This window comes from Heterodontus francisci, chromosome 14 (assembly GCF_036365525.1).
Source record: "Heterodontus francisci isolate sHetFra1 chromosome 14, sHetFra1.hap1, whole genome shotgun sequence".
Taxonomy (NCBI): domain Eukaryota; kingdom Metazoa; phylum Chordata; class Chondrichthyes; order Heterodontiformes; family Heterodontidae; genus Heterodontus; species Heterodontus francisci.
The window spans coordinates 77,764,110-77,773,900 of NC_090384.1; positions in this window are offsets into that span (position 1 = coordinate 77,764,110).

The window sequence follows — 9,791 nt, forward strand, 5'->3', positions numbered from 1 at the left end:
AACAGTTGACCACACGTCATCCGAAAGTATCACTGGGTGTTGCAATATGTTTTGCAAGGAGTGATGCGTGTCAACTCCAGTTTCAAATACACATTAGGCTGCTAATTATTTTGATAATCTTGCAACAATCAATTTCAATGAAGAAAGATGTTGTGGGCTAGAATTTTATGCCCCTCCCCCATACGAACAGGCTGGCGACGGGGCAGGACGTAAAATTGAGTGGGGGGGAGGTGCCATTCCCGACATCTTCCTGTCCACTCTGCAATTTGACACAGGGTGGGGGCGGTGAGAAACAGCCCACCTGCTTCAGACCAATCAAATCCCTTAAATGGCCAACTAACTGCCACTTAAGGGCCTCCTCCTGCCGCCGTTGGTATTTTACTAGTGGCCAGGGGGCGGCTCAGACCTTCTTGCGGAAGGCCCCATGGAGGGCCTCTCCACAGACCAACCGCCCCCACCGCACAATACTCCCCCATCTACCCCCACAACCAACCCCCCTTGCCTCGCCGGGGCCCAGCCAATTGTCTCCACCGAGGCCCCAGAAAATTACCTTGCTTCCAGGCTGTCATCCCTCTTGCTGCTGAAGCTGGGTACAGTCCCAACAGTGGTCACTGCTCCCGGTGGCGCTGCTGGGACTGAGAGCTACTGGCCCACTGATTGGCTGGCAGCTCCATTAGGCGGGACTTCCTGCCTCAGGAAGGTGGAAATCTCATTAAGGGCCTGGGAGGCGTAAAATCCCACCGGAGCTGCCCAGGCCCGGCAGAGGCCTGCTCGCCACCGATGTTTTGACCGGTGGGCAGAGCCCCACCCAATGTAAAATTACGGTTGTGAATTTGCAAATTAAATGAATAAATGCAGAGTCATAAAACTTATTGGTCACTGTTAGGTCACTGGGGTTTCAGCTAAAACTCAATCACCAGCAAAATGATGGAAGGTGACTTAGACAGTGCTATTAAGTGGCACTTGCTGCATTATTGCTTTTATGTTGCAATAAGGTACCAAACAATCTTACGTTGACTGGTCATGAACTGTGGGTTCTTTATTTGTATAGTCACACATTTATAAGAGGGCTCTGTTTTACACATGCAACTAAGTGTCTTGTTCAACTCCAATTAACTGATCACATGCTGAATGACATCACTTCCTGTAATGCTGTGTGGAGTACTTACATTGCTAAAGTGGTATCACAACATCCCCCTTTCCTAAAATTGAAATACACAAAGGATAAACTATCTACATAATGGAATTAAATGATTTTGAAAAATATTTACATATGCATTGACTCTAATCTTCTTTCGTCAAGTGCCTCTTGTTATGTTTATGCTGGGTTACTGGATTTAGTTTCGATATCCGATTATCTCAGAGCAATGCAGATATCACATGTGTGTTAAATCACCAACTGATTTATTTACAGCACTTTAGCTTAAAAATCCTTACACAATTTCATTACATATTTTCCACAGCAGCCAGTGTGTGTGTTTTGTAGAAACTTCTAGCTTTGTGTGTTTTAATTTCACTTTTGACTCTGCAGCTTCGCCCATAGGCAAAAGCAATCAAACACAATGAACACAGATAAGTGGACAGACTGATACAATCAAACACTACACCTCTGAACCATAAAGGTGGTCGACTGACTCGATCTGGTCATGTCACAGCAGCTTGATGGAGAACTAGACCCATCAGCTTTCTTTGCTTGAGTTTTGTGTGTAGTCTGACAGTTATCCTGTGCTCGATTGTTGCGCTGGTCATTTTCTCTTGCTACATTCTGCAGATATGAGTGTGACCATGTTCTCGATACAATATGGTTGTCAGGCACAGTGTTGTCAGCTAGCTCTCCATCTGACTTCAATTTCTTCTTGGCACTGCTCCATTGGGGGTGGTTACTTCATAGGATCATGCTTCATTGCACTTCTGCAGGGAATTGCACTTTTTCTTGTGGATGAATTACCCTGACTTTCTGCTTTATCTGTAATGGTAATAGTTCCATACCCGCGTGCTTATCGTGCGTCATCTTCATCCTATCTTATTTTGCTAGGAGCCTACCTTGTATTGAGGTGAATTTCGTAAGATGGTGACTTGGAAGTGTTGTCTTAGCTGGTCTTCCAAATATGATTTTTGCAGGGGATGACAGCCCTGTGTCGATTGCTGTTGCCCTCAGATGTAACATGGCTATATGTAGAATTTTGTTTCACAACTCTTTAAAATCATTGATTTGACTGCACTTACCATTCTGTCTGCTAGGCTATTTGACCTAGGGTAATGCGGTGAAGACGTGACATAGTTTACACACCATATCCTGCACATGTCTTGGAATGGCTTGACAATGTATTGCGGACCACTATCCGATACTATTTCTTCCAGGGGACCAAATAAGCAGAAAATTGCACTGATGGAATTGGCAACTGATGTGCTCGAAGTGTCCCCTAACTGACATATTATCAGAAATTTAGAGTAGTATTTGGTGACCAACAAGTAATCGGTGCCTTTGATTTTGAAGAGCTCGGGGCTATCCTTGGCCAAGGATGTGACAGGATGTCATGAAGAAAGAGTGGCTCTTTATGCTGGCATGATTGGTGCTGCTGGCAAGCATCACATGGCTTTACCACTCAATCAATGTCACTATTCATATTCAGCCAGTAGATGGTTTCGCACGCATGTCTTCTAGACTTCTCAACACCCATATGGCCAATATGTAACTGTGAGAGGGCGTCAGAATAAAGCGTCTGTGGAATTATTGCCTGCCATTTAAGACAACACCACTAGAACTCATCCCGGTATGGACAGAATGTTCTGAGCTCTGCAGGAACCTCTTGTATGCTGTCAGGCCATCCTTTAATAATGAGTTGCCATAGCACCTTCAAGACTGGGTCTTTTGATGTTTCTTTTGTAATTCCTCATGCTTCTTCTGCCGCAAAACGCATCAAATCAATCTGGTATACATCCTCCAGCTCGATATCAACCTCCTCATCCTGGACGTCTAGTGGAACATCTTTGCACTTTTTGGGATTAAGCCATCTACTTAAAGCATCAAAGGTCACCATGAGATTCCCTGGCTTGTATTTGACCTCATAGTCATACCCTAGCACTTTTACCAATCGCCTATAAGACGTGCTTGTGAACAGCTTCTGCCAAATCATCGCTAATGGTGTATGAGCTGTTTCTACTACAAAGTGTTTCCTGAAGAGATAAGTGTGAAACCTTGTGATTCTGAACACCAGTGCTTGTGTTTCCCTTTCTATATTGGAATAGTTGGCCTGTGTGGGGCATAAGCTTTTTGAACCGAAAGCTGTTGGACGTCCGTCTTGCAACAAACATGCTCTCAGGTCTTTTTGTGAAGCATCCACTTCGAGAATGGAGTCTTTGTTGGGATCACAGTGCTGCAAACATCACCCATTGATAACAACTGCTTCAACAAATCGAGTGCATGCTGGTGGTCCCCATGCCACAGAAATGGTGTTTCCTTTCGGAGGAGTTCCCATAGAATCAAAGACTTCTCAGAGAAATTTGAAATGTAAAGAGCTAAGAAATTGAAGAGACCGAAACATCTTTGCAAATCTTCTTTGTCTTGTAGACTTGACATGGACTGGATATCCTCTATCTTGCTGGGATCCAGTCTAATATCTCTTCTGAATAAATGGAGCCAAATAAGTTAATGTGCCTTGTGTTTATGGTACATTTCTTACTGTTAAATACAAGGCCTTCTTTCCTGGCCCTTTCCATCAGGATATGTAAATTCCTGTCATGTTCTTCTGTTGTGGTGCCCACAACTGTGATATCATCAGCAATACATATACACCCTGGGACATTCTCTGTAATGTGATCCATGTGTTTTTGAAATAAATCCTGGCTTACTGATAAGCCAAATAGTAGGCGCAAAAAGCAATAGCGCCCAAACGGAATCCTGAAAGTCATCCACTCTTGCAATCTTTCGGAGAAATGGAATGACCAGTACCCGTTCTTTGTCTCCAGTTTCAAAAAAAGCTTGGCCCTTTCAAATTTCAGATCCAACTCTTCTAATGTGAGGATTTTGTGAGGACAGCCTTCTGGAGTCCAAACACACCCGGATGGTGTCATCCTTTTGGACTACAGCCATTATCAATCTACACCAATCTGTGTGATGTTGAACACGCCTGATGATTCCTTGCCTCTCCATAGTGTCCAGCTCTGTTTTTAGTTTGTCCATAAAATGGACACTGCATTTCTTTGGTGGATCAATGGAAAGAATCATGTCATCCCTTCTCCTTTGAAACATCCAACTCTGTCAAAACGGTCTGGGTACATTCTTTGTAAATCTTGGATGGACTCAATAGGATTGAACCTCTGCTGGTCATGAGTCTTTGGCACACTGCTGATCCCATGGAATGTTACAATTTGAAGCTCACTACATGCTGGCAGGTATGCAACTGCTGGACCATCTGTGTCAATGATGCAGAAAACCTGTTGTGACTAAACAGAGGTTCCATACCTGCAGTTCAACCCTACCATACCTATACAGTTGATTGGTGTACCATTGTACACTCTGAGTTTTGTCTTCGTTGATTGTATCTTGGCATTCCATCTCACCGGGTACATGTTCTTCACTATTCGCAGCGGCAAAATGTTTATTCTTGCCCCTGTATCGACCTTGAGCCACAACTTATGTTGACCATTTTACTCTGGGCACACGATGTCAATGGTTGTGAATGCTTCCCTCTGTATAACCACATCCATTTGATGTGTAAGGGTTACAGTGTGGAAGGCTGCTCACCATCAGTACCTTGTGTGTTGTTCACATCACTGTCAATCTCGTGGACACATCTGAGTTCAATTTAGCTTTTGGCACACGTATCCCTATTACTTCCTTGTGGAAGTAATAGGGATACATGTGCTTCTTGTTAGCTCACGGTCTGCTGTGACACCTGGCCAGTTTTCCATTATTGGATCTCCTGCACAGCCTTGCTCAGTGCCCTTTCTTGCCACACAGCTTGCAGTTGTCCATGAAGGCAGGACAGTTCCTTGGTTGGTGCATCAGGCTGCACTTGTCACATAACTTACCTAGCTGAGGTGTCCTGTTTACCTCATCTATAGCTGTAGTACCAAGCACCCATATGCACTGCCTACTTGCAGCAATTGCTTAAAACTTCCTGCCTTCTCTTAGGAGACTTTCAACATCATACCCTTTTTCCTTGTCTGGTAGCTCTTTCTGAAAAGCTTGTATCAGGTAGATGCAATCACCAACTCCATAATGTGTTCTGATAACTCCACCCCTGAGAACTCAGAGTTTGCCTTTCGTGCAGTACCTGCACATGAATTAGTCAATGATCCCTCTTGATTGTTGCCTGTGTGTCATCAACTCTTAGGCATTGAATTCTGAAATTGATCCTAACCTTGAGCTGGTCCTCTAATGGTGACCATAGTCTTGCTGGGTCCTTTTGTTCTGCTTCAGAAAGTCCTGAGGTGTTAAATTGCATTACTGATTGCTATTTTTATCTTGACCAATTGTTTTTCCAGCTCAGTCATGGCTTGATCAAAAAAAACACAGCTCCATCCCTTGTTTAAAAAGTTGAAACTTGAAGAGGAGGTCTTGGGCTTTCCAATTCATGGAAGAATATTGTTTGGACATGGTGCCAAATTTCCAGGGTCAAAATTGCAGCTGGAGCTTTCACCTTTAAATTGCAGCCTCTTTTTTTTTCATGGGCCTTTCCTTGGAGGGAAAACAACTTGTAGGTCTACTGTGTCTGCAACATTGAGCTTCGGCCATGCCAAAACCTGTGCCTGCAATGCAGGCTTTCTGCCTGCGATCGGGGAGGCCCCACCCATGAAGCACTAATGGTGGAAAAACACCCGGCGTGTAATAGCAATGCCAATCCACAGCATCAACAAGAACTGACATTGCCCGCTGTTTCCGAGTACGATTCTGGCTAATTCCTGCTGTTTTCTTCTGGCCACCGTCGATCTGAACAACCCCTTTCGTGTACTCACTGTGTCATGAGCACCCACTTTATGGAAGGTTGTCAAACTTGCCTGTGCTGAATCACCACCAGCCCCGACAATGAGTTGCACTGCCCTGTCCATGTTGGACTATAACGGGAGAGGACACTGGTCTCGATGTCTTGCCTGAAATCATTGGCCTCCGTGAATACCATTCCTTTGCTTCTCCACAGCACTGTTAGCTCGGAGCTGTGATCTTCTGCGTGTCACTATCACCACATTGCGAATGGTGTGCTGCTTCAGAGACCACACACTGCCGTGATGTTGTTGAGGGTATGATTCTTCAGAGACCACACACTGCTACCATGTTAAGGATGGTGCACTTGACAGTCAAAGAATCTTCAGAAACCATATGCTGTCACCACTACCACCATATAATGTTATTGCTTTAATGTAGTAATAAAGTACAAAACAATCTTAAGTTGAGCGGTCATAAACTGTGGGTTCTTTCTTTGTAGAGTAACACAGTTACAAGAGAACTCTGTCTTACATGTGTGACTCGATGTTTTGCTCAACTCCAACCAGCTGATTACATGCTGAGTGACTTTACTTCCTGTAATGCTATGTGGAGGACTTGCATTGTTAAAGTGCTATCACAACAGCACTTACGAATATCCTGTTCATCAGTGCTCAGTTTGGGTTCCACCAGGACCACTTGGCACCAGACCTCATTACAGCCTTGACATAAACATGGACAAAAGAACTGAATTCTAGGGGTGAGGTGAGAGTGACTGCCCTTGACATCAAGGCAGCATTTGATCGAGCATAGCATCAAGATACCCTAGTGAAACTGAAGTCGATGGAAATTGGGGGAAAACTCTCCAATGGCGGAGTCATACTGAGCACAAAGGAAGATGGTTGTGGTTGTTGGAGGCCAATCATCCCAGGCCCAGGACATCACTGCAAGAGTTCCTCAGGGTAGTGCCCCAGGTGCAACCATCTTCAGCTGCTTCATCAATAACTTTCCCTCCATCATAAGGTCAGAAATGGGGGGATACGCTGATGGTTGCATAGTTCTCAATTTTATTCACAATTCCTCAAACATTGAAGCAGTCTGTGCCCACCTGTAGCAAGACCTGGACAACATCCAGGCTTGGGCTAATAAGTGGCAAGTAACATTTGTGCCACATAAGTGCCAAGAAATGACCATCTTCAACAAGCGAGTCTAACCGCCTCCCCTTGACATTGTTGAAATCGTGTCATCAAGAGTCTGGGGTCACCATAAACCAGAAACTTAACTGGACCAGCCTCATAAATACTATGGCTACAAAAGTAAGTTTGAGGCAGGGTATTCTGCGGCGAGTAGCTCACCTCCAGACTCCCCAAAGCCCTTCTCCGACCTATGAGACACAAGCAGGAGTATGATGGCATGCTCTCTACTTGCCTGGATGGGTGCAGCTCCAAAAAAACTCAAGAAGCTCGACACTATCGAGAACAAAACAGCTCACTTGATTGACTCCTCACCATTTTAAGTATTCACTCCCTCCACCACTGCTGCACCATGACTGCAGTGTGTACAATCTAAAAGATGCATTGCAGCAACTCACCAAGGCTTCTCCTCCTAAATCTATGATCTATTCCACCTAGAAAATCAAGAGCAGCAGGCACAAGAGAAAGGTGAAAGTGATTGTGGTACCTTTCCGAATACCTTAGATACGGCTATTGTTGCATCCACACCTAATGTCAAGTTTATCTGGATCATCAGGTTTGCGATGACTGGTTCCTTTCACAGGCATTGCTATTGAGTTCATTTTTGAAATTTTTTACCAGGGGGTTTGCACAGCAGAGCTCACAAATTCCTGTTTGCATTTTTCTAATCAGGATGAGGAAATATCTCATCCAATTCAACATTCTGTAATATTTTTTTTTATTCATTCATGGGATGTGGGCGTCACTGGCTAGGCCAGCAATTATTACCCATCCCTAACAGCCCTTGAGAAGGTGGTGGTGAGTTGCCTTCTTGAACCGCTGCAGTCCATTTGGGGTAGATATACCCACAGTGCTGTTAGGAAGGGAGTTCCAGGACTTTGACCCAGCGACAGTGAAGGAGCAGCGATACAGTTCCAAATCAGGATGGTGTGTGACTTGGAGGGGAACTTGGTGGTGGTGTTCCCATGTATTTGCTGCCCTTGTCCTTCTAGTTGGTAGAGGTCGCGGGTTTGGAAGGTGCTGTCTAAGGAGCCTTGGTGCATTGCTGCAGTGCGTCTTGTAGATGGTACACCCTGCTGCCACTGTGCGTCGGTGGTGGAGGGAGTGAATGTTTGTAGATGGGGTGCCAATCAAGCGGGCTGCTTTTTCCTGGATGGTGTCGAGCTTCTTAGTGTTGTTGGAGCTGCACCCATCCAGGCAAGTGGAGAGTATTCCATCACAGTCCTGACTTGTGCCTTGTGGACAGGCGTTGGGGAGTCAGGAGGTGAGTTACTCGCCTCAGGATTCCGAGCCTCTGACCTGCTCTTGTAGCCACTGGATTTATATGGCTACTCCAGTTTAGTTTCTGGTCAATGGTAGCACCTAGGATGTTGATAGTGGGGGATTCAGCGATGGTAATACCGTTGAATGTCAAGGGGAGATGGTTAGATTCTGTCTTAGATTATGATTAGATTAGAGATACAGCACTGAAACAGGCCCTTCGGCCCACCGAGTCTGTGCCGAACATCAACCACCCATTTATACTAATCCTACACTAATCCCATATTCCTACCAAACATCCCCACCTGTTTCTATATTTCCCTACCACCTACCTATACTAGTGACAATTTATAATGGCCAATTTACCTATCAACCTGCAAGTCTTTTGGCTTGTGGGAGGAAACCGGAGCACCCGGAGAAAACCCACACAGACACAGGGAGAACTTGCAAACTCCACACAGGCAGTACCCGGAATTGAACCCGGGTCCCTGGAGCTGTGAGGCTGCGGTGCTAACCACTGCGCCACTGTGCCGTCTTGTTGGAGATGGCCATTGCCTGGCACTTGTGTGGCACGAATGTTACTTGCCACTTATCAGCCCAACCCTGGATATTGTCCAGGTCTTGTTGCATTTCTACACGGACTGCTTCAGTATCTGAGGAGTCACGAATGGTGCTGAACATTGTGCAATCATCAGCGAACATCCCCACTTCTGACCTTATGATTGAAGGAAGGTCATTGATGAAGCAGCTGAAGATGGTTGGGCCTAGGACACTACCCTGAGGAACTCCTGCAGTGATGTCCTGGAGCTCAGCTGCGCTAGGTATGACTCCAGCCAGCGGAGGGTTTTCCCCCTGATTCCCATTGACCTCAGTTTTGCTAGGGCTCCTTGATGCCATACTCAGCCAAATGCTGCCTTGATGTCAAGGGCAGTCACTCTCACCTCTCCTCCTGAGTTCAGCTCTTTTGTCCATGTTGGAACCAAGGCTGTGATGAGGTCAGGAGCTGAGTGGCCCTGGCGGAACCCAAACTGAGCGTCACTGAGCAGGTTATTGCTAAGCAAGTGCCACTTGATGGCACTGGTGATGACACCTTCCATCACTGTGGTTGGTTGGAACTGGTTTTTGTTTCGTTGACCTCAGAAAGCTCAGCTCTCCATTCACATAGCACTTGCCATTATGATCCTTTTAGTTTAAAAACTGAGTACAAGTTCTCAAAGATGCATATGCAGTCTCTAAAGGCGTCTACTTGCTTTGGGTCTGATGACAGAGCTAGGATTCTATGAGTCCTATCCAGCATCTGTCCTTGTAATCTTGTTTTGGGATGACTAATCTATTTGTAGTTCTGGTAATGGCAGATAGCTTCTTCTTGCTAAGGCTCATGAACACTGTTGTTAGCGCTGCAAGGGAAGTGT